Genomic DNA, 14,147 nt, shown 5'->3' on the forward strand with positions numbered 1-14,147 from the left:
CTGGAAGGTCTCTGACAGTCTTCTTATTAAGGGGATAACCTGTCAAACCTATGAATGTGCTGTGGCATGTCCAGCCTCGACAGACATCCCCTCTGCCCTACAGTGGGCTTGTATTAGAGCTCCCTTTTGAAAGCCCAATGAAGATGAATGAGAAAATGATTTTAAGGCTCTTTTGTGCAAGATTCTTTATCTATACTGAGATACTGCTAAGCACCATGAAGAATCCTTCCACTGCTAACAAGTTATGAATGACTACAGAACAGCTATTTTGACTTTTGCTTTTTACCTAAGTTCAAATGGATTTCAGTGAGTTTCCTCACGTAAGACTGACTTGATTCATGATCAGATGAAAGTAAAGCAGTGTCTTCTGGACCTTTCCTGGTTAGGTCTTCAGTGTGAACATCAGCACCAGCTGTGTGGCTTTGTATTCCCTGTGGCTGGTTCACACCATAGCTATTTAATATACCAGACACAGTCACTTCGGTGGGAATCCTTCTTTTTCCAGGGATTTTCCTGCACTGAGAACGGCACTGCCGAAGGACACCTTGAGCAGAGGAAGGAAGATCTGGACCTGAGATAGAACTTCAAAGTCATGAAAGGTGCCAGAAACAGAGGAGTTACACAGCAATGGACTAGACATCCTAAAACCACTTCCAAAAGCACAAGCCAATGAAATTAAACATTCTTCTCCTTAAAATAAGTTCCCTGGGTTGTTTTTACAGGCCTTTCCTTCTTCCTTGCTTTGGAAGAAGTGTGGAAAAGAAGGCAGACTTGTGATGTACTACTCAGTAGCAGATGGCATGGGAGCCAAAAAGAGCAGCACTATTCATTTGAGAGATCCAGGGACAAATATGGTGGTCTCACATTAAAGCTTTTTTCCCCTCTGCTTCCAGGTTTGGAATGCATGAAAATCAACCTGAGGCTCCATCACTTCCCCCTTTCAGAAGCCCAAGAAAGTGTCTGGGCCAGAAGGAATGTGTTCCATCACCTCCATCACCACTACCATGTCCTGCTGGAGAAATGAATGTGCCAAAGTGAGGTAAATGGTGCCAGTAAGAGACTGGGAACATGAGGATCAGGTAAACAGGATCAGGTTTTTAAAACTCTAACACAATTAATATCTTCTTGCCTTAAAAGTTTTCAATGAGCAGTTACCAAACACAAATCAAGACACCATAACAAAGTATAATGGCAAAAGCAGTGAAACATAGTTATTAATTTGTGTTTCTGATACAATTCTTAAGGTATTGGTGAGCTTATAAAATAAGAGAAAGCTTCAAATTGAAGTAAATAGGAAAGGAATCCTTTCCTGAAAATACTTTTAATTGGCCATCATTTCCTGTGCTTCTGTTTTCTCCAACTACAGTCACTTGTGTCCCTATTCCTGCCTCCCACACAGTCCAGTCTTTCCTTTTTCCTCATCCTACAATGAGCCAATAACACTGTGCTCATCAACTATCCTATTACCATAGAAATGATAGCTACATCACAAATTCAGCAGTCTGATTCCTTGACAGGGTTGATTAGGAATAAAATATGAGCTGGAGGAAAGCTGAACCCTTGATTAAACACAAATAACTCTTATAATGAATAGATACGGGAATAAAATCTATTTAAAATCAGAAGAAGCATCTTCATATTCTACATGAGAAGTATTTTTGGCAATTTAAAAAAAAAATTTGAACTGTTTCGTATTGTTACCCTCACTTCTTCTTAAATTACTCATATACCTACAATTAGTTGTCATATGTGCTCCAGAATTCCCTGAAAAATCAGTGGAAGTACAGCTTGTAAAACACTAGTTAGGACTTTACATTTCTTTCACAATAAATATATTTAGAATTGTAAATGAACTATAGCCAAGTATACACAGCCACACAAACTCAGGCAAAGCTGTAGGTTTATTATTTTCAATCAGATCTATTTGAATTCAAAGCCTGTGTTATTTAAGGGCCTTTCTGCTAAGTTCTGACTGTTCCCTTAATAAAACCACCTCCCAACAAGGTGTTCTGCATCTTGCCCCAGTCCCAGAAAACCACTTTTCCCTACACCAAATGAAGCCCTTGGCTCAGCAGGACACTGACCCTTTCCTCTCTCACAGCTTCAATACCTTAATGAATGAATCAAAGTTAGATACTTTATTGTCTCCTGTATCAAGACCAGTATTGAGCCCACAGCCACTAAAGCTGGAAAAAGACTATTTTTCTCATTCAAACCATTCATCCCAAAAGAAGAAATACCATATATGAAAATAGAAGCGTTCTAACAGTTCATTTTGCAAGAGCCTGTCTTTTCAAGTTCTCACACTAAATCTAAGTGCTAAATCCTCAATTCATATTTTACTGGAGACTTGACAACTCCGACTGCAACCAGTTTATTTTACCAGTAAAAGTGTACAGTAGGGTGTGCAAACCCATTGCAGGCCATCTCTATTCTCAGGCCTGCTGCAGTGTTTCTTCTACTTCAGACTATTTAGTCAATGCCATTAATCAAAATCCTATAGCAGAAAATGCATGCATAAGTCCTACACATTTATTGCCATGGCAACAATTCAGGCTCTTGTTCATATGTCAAGCTACATCAGTGGAGATAAATTCTATTGTTTTCACACTGACAGTTCTCTCTGTGTTGGACTTAATCCATAGAAAAATATAGCTTTACCTCTTATTAAAATAAAACATAGACCACCCAACTCTCCAAATTCTCATTCCTCACATCATTTAAGCAAACAATCTGAATAGTTATAAAATTACAGTTTGATATTCAGTTTTATGGTAGCGATTAAAGTGTAAAAAATGGCCCAGTACTCATGATATTGTCTCAATCTGTGGGATTGGTTGGAATGTAATTCTTCATGAAAAGATGAGCTCATTTTTGTGAAGCCAAATAGCAATGATACCAGAGCACTGCATTCTTGAATTAGATTCCAGTATTTTAAAATAAATGCCTTTAAGCTTTAAGTGAAGTTGATGTAGTTCATTTTCCAACTTAGCTGTGATACTGTGATTTTCATAACATAAAAATTAATGATTAATGCATAATATCCTGAAAAAGATTTTATATTTCACTCAGCTCATGATAAAATACACTGTCATATGGGTGACTCACAAGTGCAAAAGAAAGATAAGAATCATTTTTCATACATAAGCCTCTCTAGATTTACTTTTGCATGTTCCATTATGAGGAAATCTTAATGCTCAATATCATTTTATATTATTTTACTGCGTAGTAGCTCACAGTTTTGATTCCTATTTCCATAGACACAATATGCTTCTCATTTTCACAGACTAATAAGAAAACAGTGTTTCATTAATAAAATACTTCTCATGTTTCATACTCTCATTATTCCCTGTGTACAGAGCATCACACTCTCTGGAAAGGCAGAAGCCTCACATCAGCACAGAAGACATATCCTTTTCAATCTGACCCTTTTTCCACTTCCTCATGCAGATTTAAGTCCCTGCTTTTCCAGCATGCTTCATATTGACAAAGCCTATTACTGTGATATACTACACTGGAGTTCATTTCAACTAATATCCACAGCTACATCTGTTACTGTCAGTGCCCAATCCAAGTTGCTGCCTCAATGAAGATGAAGACAGCCATTATTATTTACTTATTGTCACCCCATGTTATGCCAGTATCAGAAACTGCCTCACATCCACACCATGTGTGACTTGCATCAAATATATATATATTTTAAATGGGGGGCTTTGTGTAATTTGTAAATATCCTGTGAACTTCATTCATATTAATGAAACAGCGTTTGCACTTTCCTGGCATTTTTATGCAAATTGCAGTAACTCTTTGTGCGCCATGTCTCTGTACGTGACACAGGCCACAGCTCCTAAGGCAAGACTGATTTCCCTGGATGAGCAGCACAGGACAGAGAATGCCTTTTCCCATCATCTGAAAGAGAGAACCAGGGGTTCTGAAGAGCTTAAGCTCAGGATATGCCAAATAACTTGAATCTTGCAATGTTCTTAAGAAGAAGAACTAATGAAATATATTTCAGGGTCTGAGCACTACAGAGCAAAATCTCTTTTCCGAACTTCAACAAGCAATGTTTTACCATTCCTTGCACCAATTAAAATCATCATGTTTCTCATTGCTCCTAAATCAGTCACATACTAGTTTTCAATAAAATATGTTTTTTAAATAGTAATACTTGAAGCAGAACAAAAGCAGCTTTTTCCCATATGCATGAATTACACATCAAAATAAAATTTTAGTTCCCAGTTTAGCACTGCCCTCTGGTGATACATATCTTGGATATGTATGTGACCTATTTAATCTCAGTGTATCAGGCCCAGATCTGGACATGACTAAAATAATTCCTTCATCTTCTAATACCTCACCCTATATTTCTGCCCACTAAGTTGCCCAGCCTGAAGCTTGTTTTGTGCATAGGCAGAATTCCAGCCGTCTGGGGTGGGCTTTGGATGGGGTCTGCTAAAGTCTCACAGATTTATCCTGTCATCCCCTAGAGGAGTCCCTCACACAGGAGTGGGTTCTCAGTTCCCAACATACATCTACAGTACAGACAAGCACAGCCATGCTTTATCTTCCAAAGCCTTCGGTATCTACTATCAAACAAGTGTTCTCAGCCATAAATCTGTCTCTGGGTGATTGTGTCTGAGTTGCAGGGAGTCATCTTAATCCCCACAGGGCTGAAATTTATGAACTCCGCTTTCAGCAGAGGGTTTCCTGCAACATTTGCTGTCTGTTTATGTATCTCATTAGGAGGCACCCAGTTACCATGCTATTGTTATGCAGCTCAGTGTTTCCTAACATTTTGAAAACCATTAGGCTGCAAGGTTTTTGAAAAACAAATCGTGCACTGTGATGGGTTTTAGTTACAATTGCAGAAAGCTAGGTTAATTTTCAATCTTCATTGATTATTATCAGAGAATATAAATCTCCAATCCTAGCCTAGAACACTGAAAAACATTAGTCCATTGTTCCTACCATGAAACTAATGAGCAATGCTCCACTCATAAAGGGGAATTTTGTGTATCTGGGATGAAAGGTTGTACGGAAAAATGGTCTGCCACATTTTTGTCATTGGTGTGAAAATCCTTTTCAAGGCTCATTTAGGGAAGCTTTCAGGTGTTGAGCTCCTTTGAAAATCTGACCTTTCCTGTGGGTGGCTCCTGTTAGTGTTGAAAATGCACAAGGAATAAAACAAGGGGTTATTCTGAATACAATGTGGTGGAAAGAACTGAGAAATGTAATGAAATATTTTAAGTATAGGAAGATGCTATAATATTTGGGGTTATTTTGTTTTTTTAAACACCAATGAAAATTTGTGCATTTGAAGTCTGGGTCATAGTTGTAGGTAAATAAATATTCAAACCTGATGTGTCTCCCATAATGATAAAACAATAAGAATGAACTTTCACTCTGAGTTCACTGTGCAATACTTCACATCATTAATCAGAATTATGTCTCAGGATTATTACTTTGCTTAATAATGTGTTTAAGGTAAATTTAAAGATCCATGATAGAGGCAGTCAAAGCTCTGTTAAAATCGTTTTGCAAGGTTACTGCATTAGTAGCTTTAGTCTAATATCCTAATGTTAATTTGGATTCTAATCCATTATTTTGCATGATATTTAATGTGGTTTTGTAATTAGATTTTTTTTAAAACAATTCCAGAAAAAATCACATGGGTCAAAGTGCATGACTGTCATTAACTACAGAGCATTTCTGGGACATGTATAATCATAACACAACTTCTGCAATGAAATAGATTATACTCCAGTCAACAACCCATGTATTATCCTGTAAGAGAAAAAGACTCATGACAATGAAGTGAGAAACACCTACAGCTGTTCATACACACTGATCCCATTTAAAAGGTTCTTACCCTCTTGGCTGGTCCAGAATATTAATTTACACATTCATCCCTAACTCAGGTTGAGACAAAAATGAATTATATATTAATACACTTCTGATGAACTTCACTCCAAATGAGAGTTTGAGAATAATTATACAAAATATTGTTCTGGGAGAAGCAATGATACAAAAACCTCCAAGAAAAAGAACCCAAGTCTACCCAAAACAAGACTGGTGAATACAGCAAACCTCAGAAGCTATGGACAGAAAGAAGGGCTGTAAAGAGATGTATCTCCTTTTATGAACTTCCTTCTTAATTTCTAATGAATTTGTACTAATATTAAAACAGTGACCTAGAATAATATCCTTTTTTTCTCCCTAATTCTCTTAAACTTTAAATTAGTTGGCAGTATGATAAATTGCTATAAAGTAAAAATAGAAGTTTATGATCTAAAATTATTCTTCGATTCAAATGGAGACTTGGTATCCTTCAATTAAGGTGAAAATAATAATAATTAAGAAAACGTAATTCAAGTAGCATTTGTTTGCTCTAATTTAATTAAATAAAAAATAGGCACACATTTCTTAATTTTTATCTTGCTTTTTAGGCCATATGGACAAATCTTGCTCTTGTCAGCAAATTTCAACCAATTTGCTCTTCTCAGTGGATTGTCCTACTAAAAATATTCAAGAATTATTTCAGTTAGGCTTTGTGATATTATCACAGCCTAATCTCAAAAATGTATAGAGCTAAAACTAAAAAAAAAACAGAAAAGAACTTCACTTCTGAAGCGCTCCAAATGCACAATTTTCTTTTAAAAAAAGGCTACAGGAAAATTAATAAAGAGTTCATGTCTCTAAAAGCTGTTTCTTTCTCATCAGGACACTGAAAATTATACAGTGTGACTGAAACAAGATTAGGAATCAGCATCCTGGTCCAAGATCTACTGTTCACAACTTGGTTTAACTATACCTTAGTTCATCACTAGTGAAAGGCACTGATCCTGTACACACCCTATGAGAATTAATTTGTAGTTGCCAAGTGCAAAGACATTTTCACAAAAAACATCCATGTACATGCCTATAAAGAAAAGTCATTACCCTACAACTCACTTGTTAAAAAAGAAATAGAAAAAGAAGAAAAAAATCACTTGCATTTTTTCCTGAGGGAGCAGTAAAGGCAGCAGAGAGATAATGCATCACAGGATAATTTTCATTAGGCCTTAAGTTCTCTGCACACAAAATCCAAACAAATGGGCTGTGTGTCAGAAGACTATCAAGAAAATACAAAAATTAAAAATCCAAACCCATAGGACCTATGATGCTACACCAAATCCAAGCTGAATCCCAACACTGGTGAAAGTTTGCCACCAGACTATCAAAGAATGTATGACAGTACAAAAAATAACTCTAATGTGAGACTTAGCAAACTAAGCACTCCTCTAGTCAGTCCCATAAAAATAATTATTACATTTTTATCTCATGCCCTAAAACATGATGGCCACATTCAGTTGTAAGAGATTGCAAGAACAAAGGGAAAGAAGAAAAGTTCTGTTCTCTGTCTCACAATGCAAATATCAAAAGTAATCACCCAGCTCAGAAAGCGTCCAGGAGTATCTCAGGGATGGAACAGCAGTCTGGGATATCTGCTCTTCTTCTCTGCTTTTAAATTCCACAGTTAGAGACCCATCTAGGCTTTCCCCACCCCAGACTGCCTTCTGCAGTCACTGTTGCTCTCCTGGATGTAGCAAGGTGCAGATTCCCTCTTGTTCTGTGTTCCATGACAGCACAGCACTCCTGGTATGCTGGGAATCATCTGAAGTCCTAATGACTACTGGCAAAGTTCTCCTTTCAAAGTTTTGTACATTTTCTAGTGCTGTCTTGCACTTAGAATTGAAATTACACATTAAAAGTGTTTTATATTGTAGCTATTTAATCATGGTACAAATCTAGTGGAACAAACATCACCCAGAAAACAATCTTTCAGAAAAATACTTATCTAAAATAAAAACCTAAACAACGGTCAAAGGCTGGGAGAGGGAAAAATATTCCAGAGTGAACTGTGCAGTTTTATATAAAACAGAGCTATCACGACTGTAATGTAACTAAGCCAAGAAATATATGATTGATTTATTGTATTGGAACCCATTAAAAATATTCCATTGCAGTTTAAAACCATATAGTCATTAAATATCTTTGAAAACACACGTTCCCTACTGTCATTATAAGATACTCTTGACAGCACATCATTTTTAATGGCACCATTATAAACAGGATTCCTAATGGCTCTGTTTAGTATGTAACAGAATTGGAAGTCAGTAATATACAGAATAGTATTCAACATAATCAGATAACAAAGAGCACTGAAGGAAAGATGAGTGCACAATTAATAGTTGAATAATTATTTTGTGTAGAATGAAATGCATTTTAAATAGGGTGTCAAACAGGCATTATAATGGAAAAATGGAGCAGTGGAATAGGCTTGATGTACAATACTTACAAGTACAACATGACCTACTGGTGCTGATATATGATCTAAACAGGAGATAGGAGAGGGAAGATAATGCCCAAGGCTAATTGCTGTGATAATGCTGGTTTCCAGCTGCAGGAAACTCTTCTGTGCTTAAACCAACTCCCCAGTCCAGTACATGTGCCTTAGAACACAATTTCAACTTCACCCTTGTTTTTGTTTGTGGTCCTTTCTAATAGCAACATGTTTCTTTCAACAAATAATTGTTCTTTACTTTTGTCCCTTGAAGTGCATGGGGGGAGTCAGTCTGCAAGTGTCATTGCTCCTCACCTTCACAGAATGGAATTTGTGAATCTTTAAGGACTTCAGGAACAATAAAGTCCATAAAGTTACTAAACTATAGTCCAGGAAGCCAGGCATTTAAAATGAAAACCATGTCCTAATTCAGTACACAATAGGCAAGACAGATTTATATGAAGTAGAAAGGAAAGGAGAATTTTCCCAATGCAGCACTATCTCTCACTAAGAGTGGTATGAAAAAAATAGGTCTCCTGACTCACCATAAAAACTAATGGGACTGTAGCAATGCTCATCAGCACAAAGCACCCACTCCAGGTACCTCCTGCCTACAACTTCAGGAAGAAGGAGAAGTAACTGGAAACAAGGTTCTGCAAAGAGAGTCTCTAACTGATCTTTGTTACAACACACACACATTAATATAAAGCCATAGAGCATTTTTTAATTATTTATTATGATTTATGGAAATATAAATTGATATTCAGAAAGATCCTAACCAGCCACCAAACTTGTCAAAACTAAAAAACTAAATGAGTTGTGTGAATGTAGACCCATGGATTCATATACAGATATCACCCTTTCCACAGAATCTCCAGTGCTTGGGAGAAAGCCTAAGGAGAGATATTAAAGTGGGTCACCACAAGTTTAATTTCTTTCATTATGTCATTTGTGGCAGTGCCATCCAAAAAGAGGAAGTGTCAATATACAGTAATAAGCTATTCAAAGTGACAAAATCTATTACATACCTCAGTATTTGTAAGGAGCAGGCTTACAGCCATACTGAGCCAATTTAACAGCATGCATATCTACAAGTATTAATGGCTGCATATATTTGCATACTTGGATGGTTTTCAGTGATCTGTTCCTCATCAAAATAAGGAAATATAGACTTGCCTACAGAAGATCACCTTAAATGGTGCTGTTGTGATATTCATCAGATGTTTCTAAAATATACAAGATTTGTGAATGCTTAAATTCATTGTAACATTGGAACATTTATGTTTTGGCATGTGACCATTAGGACTGATTTTCTTTTTGCGTTTTCTACTGGTAGATACTATCCATGTAACTGAAAAACTATACTTTCCCCTTTCACACTAATTATATAATAAGGCAACATACAGAAACAAATATTAAACCTAAACCTAATGATGTTGTGAACAACTACATAAAAGTTGACCTGTGTTAGTACCTTTCCCCAAACTACAGTCAGCCATAGCTCCATAAGTTCTGTTTGCCATTTTGGTCTCACTCCCCAAACTTTTTCTCCATTCTGCCATATCAAACATAAATCTAAACTCTCCCTTGCATATGTGAGAATCTCTGCACTCTCACTGGTGTTATTACTTTGCACTATTACTCACTGTCCTATGCAAATGAAAAAGCACTTTTTGATCTATAACACATAACATTTTTAAATTTTTTTTACTGCTATCTACTTTTCTGAAACTAATGCAAAAATATCTGCACATATAAAAAAATCATTTTTTTTAGTAGCCTAATGCTGTCAGTTCCACAAGGATTTTAGAGCTAACACAGCCAAGTGATAATAAGCAGTACAAACTCTATCTCTGAAATCTGGCACATGGGTGGGGGGCACAGATCAGGTGTGAAGGTTTTAACAGTCACATATTACAAGTTACAAGGACTTTGATGACCATGGAGACGAATATGCAAGTGTTGAAGGGACACAGAGTAGCTCAGAACTCTGCTGTCCTGCTGCTGCCAGACAGGGCTGTTGCTATCTAAATATCAAGGTAGCTCTAGACCAGTTCCCCAGAGGATGTTGCTGACTGCAGTTTCCTCCACATCCCAGCAGCAGCTCACTCTGAGCAAGGCTCTGGATTGCTCAAATACCACACAAGGTCAAGGACCTATTAGGAAAAAAAATCAGCTCATGGAGGACTCTAATTTTACTATCCATAAAAGTATCAATCTTGAAATAATGCTATTTTAAAGTTTTACATCCCTAGCTGTAAAATGGTACCACTGTCCAGGGCTGCCGTGAGGAAATATTTCATCATGTGCATGAAGGTTTCCACAATACAGTGATAATGTCTACAGAAAAGCCCATCAGAAATATATTTTGTCAAATTATATCAGACTTCTAATTTTCTTTGATCAGAATTACTGCTTGTTAAAACAGACTGAAATAAATCATGTATACAGAACATACTTATCTGGTTGAAGATTTCATCATAACACATATATAAAAAATACAGCCTGAATTTGAATAATCTAGTTTTGAATGCTTGAATTTCAAACCTTGTGAGCCCTCTGTTATATACCTTTGTTGCATGTGCAATATATAACAGAATGACCTTCACAAGTTGCATCCTTGTAGTAGAACAGAAGCATTTACTATAGATTTTATTATAAATGCCTTAATGAAATTCTAATCAATAATACTTCAGAGAATGGTAAAGAAATTGATTTCATAGATAAAAGGAGATGTTATTATCTCAGTTCAGTAACTATGAAATAGAAAGATGAAAAAGTCTGTTTTTCATATGAGAACTGAGCACAGCTGTACAGTTATATAATAAAGTATCACTTGTATCCATGGCAATAGGGAATAATTGATGCATCACAGTTATTTTTATAAACCCAAAGAAAAAAAAATCAACTGGAAATTTCTTTGCCAGTTTCTTGGCATTGTATGTTTTTTATCTGTACATAATGTACAAATTTATAGTCTGAATACACTCACTGATCTGACTCGTTGAATAAAACATGCTGGGTTTTGCTGCATATTAAAGAAGATGGGGATCTCATGCCCTACAACCAAGCCTTTCATGAGGGATTTAATGAAAAACATTTCTTGGAATAAGATATATTGCTACCTTAAATTCAGATTGCATTGGATTTGGGATCTATACACCATAGGGATTTTTTTTTTTTTTTTAATGAATAAAATGTTTTTCAGCTGTCTTACAGTGGCAAGTTTAGGGATATTTTAGTGAAACTCAGTAGATGCCTATAATGTAAAAAATCTAATGGAGAACCACAAGTTGAGTATATATTGTCTCTTGGACCTAACCCAGATACAGTTACATCTCTCAGCCCTTCTTGAGGGGAAAAAAAAGAAGTTTAAATTCTTGCAATTTTAAAGCAAATCTACACTTACCCATTGAAATTGTACAAGGAAAGGAAATTGCTAATGTTTGGGCTTTATTGCAATGATGAGATTAATTCACTAGATGACTAACAAGAGGGTTCAGGTGCTCCCATTGGTCTATTAGTACCAATCTTGTCTACAACAGAAAGGAATTACTTTCCTTTCCTTTCTTTTCCTCCCAAATGCAGATCCATTTGTTCATAACAGGATTTGCATTTGCAATCACCTCTGTTCACTTTGCTTCAAGAGATAGCAATGTTTTGCTGTGAAGACAAGTATTCCATCAAATCAGACCTCTCATACTTCTTCCTTAGCATCTTCTACTGCAGCATAAATTTCCAGCGGCATTCAGATGACCATGACAAGAAGACCTTTTGTGATCAAACTCTTTGATTTCATTTTATTTTAAATTTTCTCAAATCAGAATTCTAATTATTATTTCAAATGAAAGATGACCATGTTACATTGTTTCTGGTTTTATCCATAGCTGACTTCTGAGGATTATTAAATAAATTGCATCTTCAAGACAATGGACAGGCAAGATCTCAGAACTTCTTGTTAAATGCTAAAGCATTATACATAATCCTTCACAAACATTTTCCAAAGTGTGTGGAACATTTGTGCATGCAGTACTGAATTTCCCTCTTTTACACAGCATGGCATCATCACCTTTTCTCATTTCTTTCAGTGCTCCTTTTCACTTTCCCCTTCCCTGGCATCTGTAGGAATCGTTTGCCTGAATTATCAGATGGATATGAACACAAGCTATTTGCTTTTCAGAGATTAAAAATGGATAGTCTCTTAGAAATACCAGCTGCAGTTGTTTATCAGGGATTCTATTATTTTGGAAACTCTGCAGCACCATTTGCTTGAGCAATAGTCCTGTTACAAAATTTTTCATGAGACCAGCCTGAGAGTGCCTTTAAATAGGTAGAATGGAAGGAGGCAGGGATGTGTATAAAATCCACATATCCACAGTTTGTTTCATCCATGCTGGAATTTATAAATTTATCTGGGAATTCATGGTAAGTGAGCTTGACCTGGACCTTCACTGGACAGCACATACACAGAGGAACACTTTTACCCAAGAAAAACTAGTTTTAGCAATAACTTCCCTTCTGCCATTCAAAAATTGCAGCCACTTGTAATATAATCAGCTTCCTTATCAGCTAGTGACTGTTCCTAATTCTGTTTATGTTTAATGGCAGCATCTAAAAATAGTTCTTCTCCATTATTTTATCTTTTTAGGCTATTTCTTTTCCTCCCCTCCTAATATATCAAAATGCCTTTCTGTCTAGGGATACTGAACAGGGAATTAAAATGCATTAATAAAAGAAAGGTTATGGACTGTGAGTCAGCAAGAACAAAAGAACCAAATACATCATGTAAAAGCTAATAATATTTAGATAGGGAGCCCAGAATTTAGCATTTTCATTATATTTTTCAGTTAGCATGAAAGTTTAATCTTCCACTAATCATTTAAAATGTAAAATAAACGGGGCTTGAGCATATCACAGTCTATACTCAGGTCCCCAGGAGAGCAAAATCCACAAAAGAAACCTAACAATATGATGCTATATATTCTGAGATATTGCCATTCAATCTGATTTGCCACATGCCCATACATTTTAATGCTGACTTCATTATGAAATCTCTTCTTGATTAATCATTGGTGAACAATGACTAAATTGCACTCCAGCGTCAGCTTGAACTGGGACATTGTTAGGAGCAACCTTCATTTGAAAAGCAAACCAGATGGGCCAAGGAAAGGTCACTGTGGTAGCACCACAGTCACAATGGACACAGCTCATAAACCAGTGGCACGAGTTGTTGAACTGAGTCTACAGTAGCTTTAAGAAGGTGCTGTGAGACTGTTTGCATTCCAGTTCTCTCCTCCAGTCTGTGTTATCCTCTTGCTTTTTATAGTAAAATCTTGCCTTTGCAATCTCCAACAGATCTTTCTCTTTAATTATCACCTGCATAACCCTCACTGCTGTGGAACAAAAGGTGTACTACAATTTTCCCAATTTATAAATAGGCAATCTATCTCTAAACACACAGCCATGAGATTTCCAAAACAACGAATCCTGCTAAGGAGATGGAGTACAAAACTGCCCTAAAATCTTCCACAGCTGCCATTTCATCATTGAAAGTCCCACAGAGCACTCCTGATCCACCTAAAAATTGTGCCAGATCTCCCTTTGTTTCCACCTTATCTCACACTTGATTTTGGTCACAATTCTCAGGGACAGCTCTCCCAAGACCTCCAAGTGTTCAATTTGCACAGGATACTGAGAGCCCCCACTAAGCCTGTGCCTGGGCATTGGCCAGGGCAGCTCATCAGGCTCATTTAAACACCAGGGGAATGAAAGGGAATGGAAAACCAGCACCAAATCTAAGAGGGCACGAAGGGGGGCTCAGGCC

Source organism: Molothrus aeneus, chromosome 11 (genome assembly GCF_037042795.1).
Source record: "Molothrus aeneus isolate 106 chromosome 11, BPBGC_Maene_1.0, whole genome shotgun sequence".
Taxonomy (NCBI): Eukaryota; Metazoa; Chordata; class Aves; order Passeriformes; family Icteridae; genus Molothrus; species Molothrus aeneus.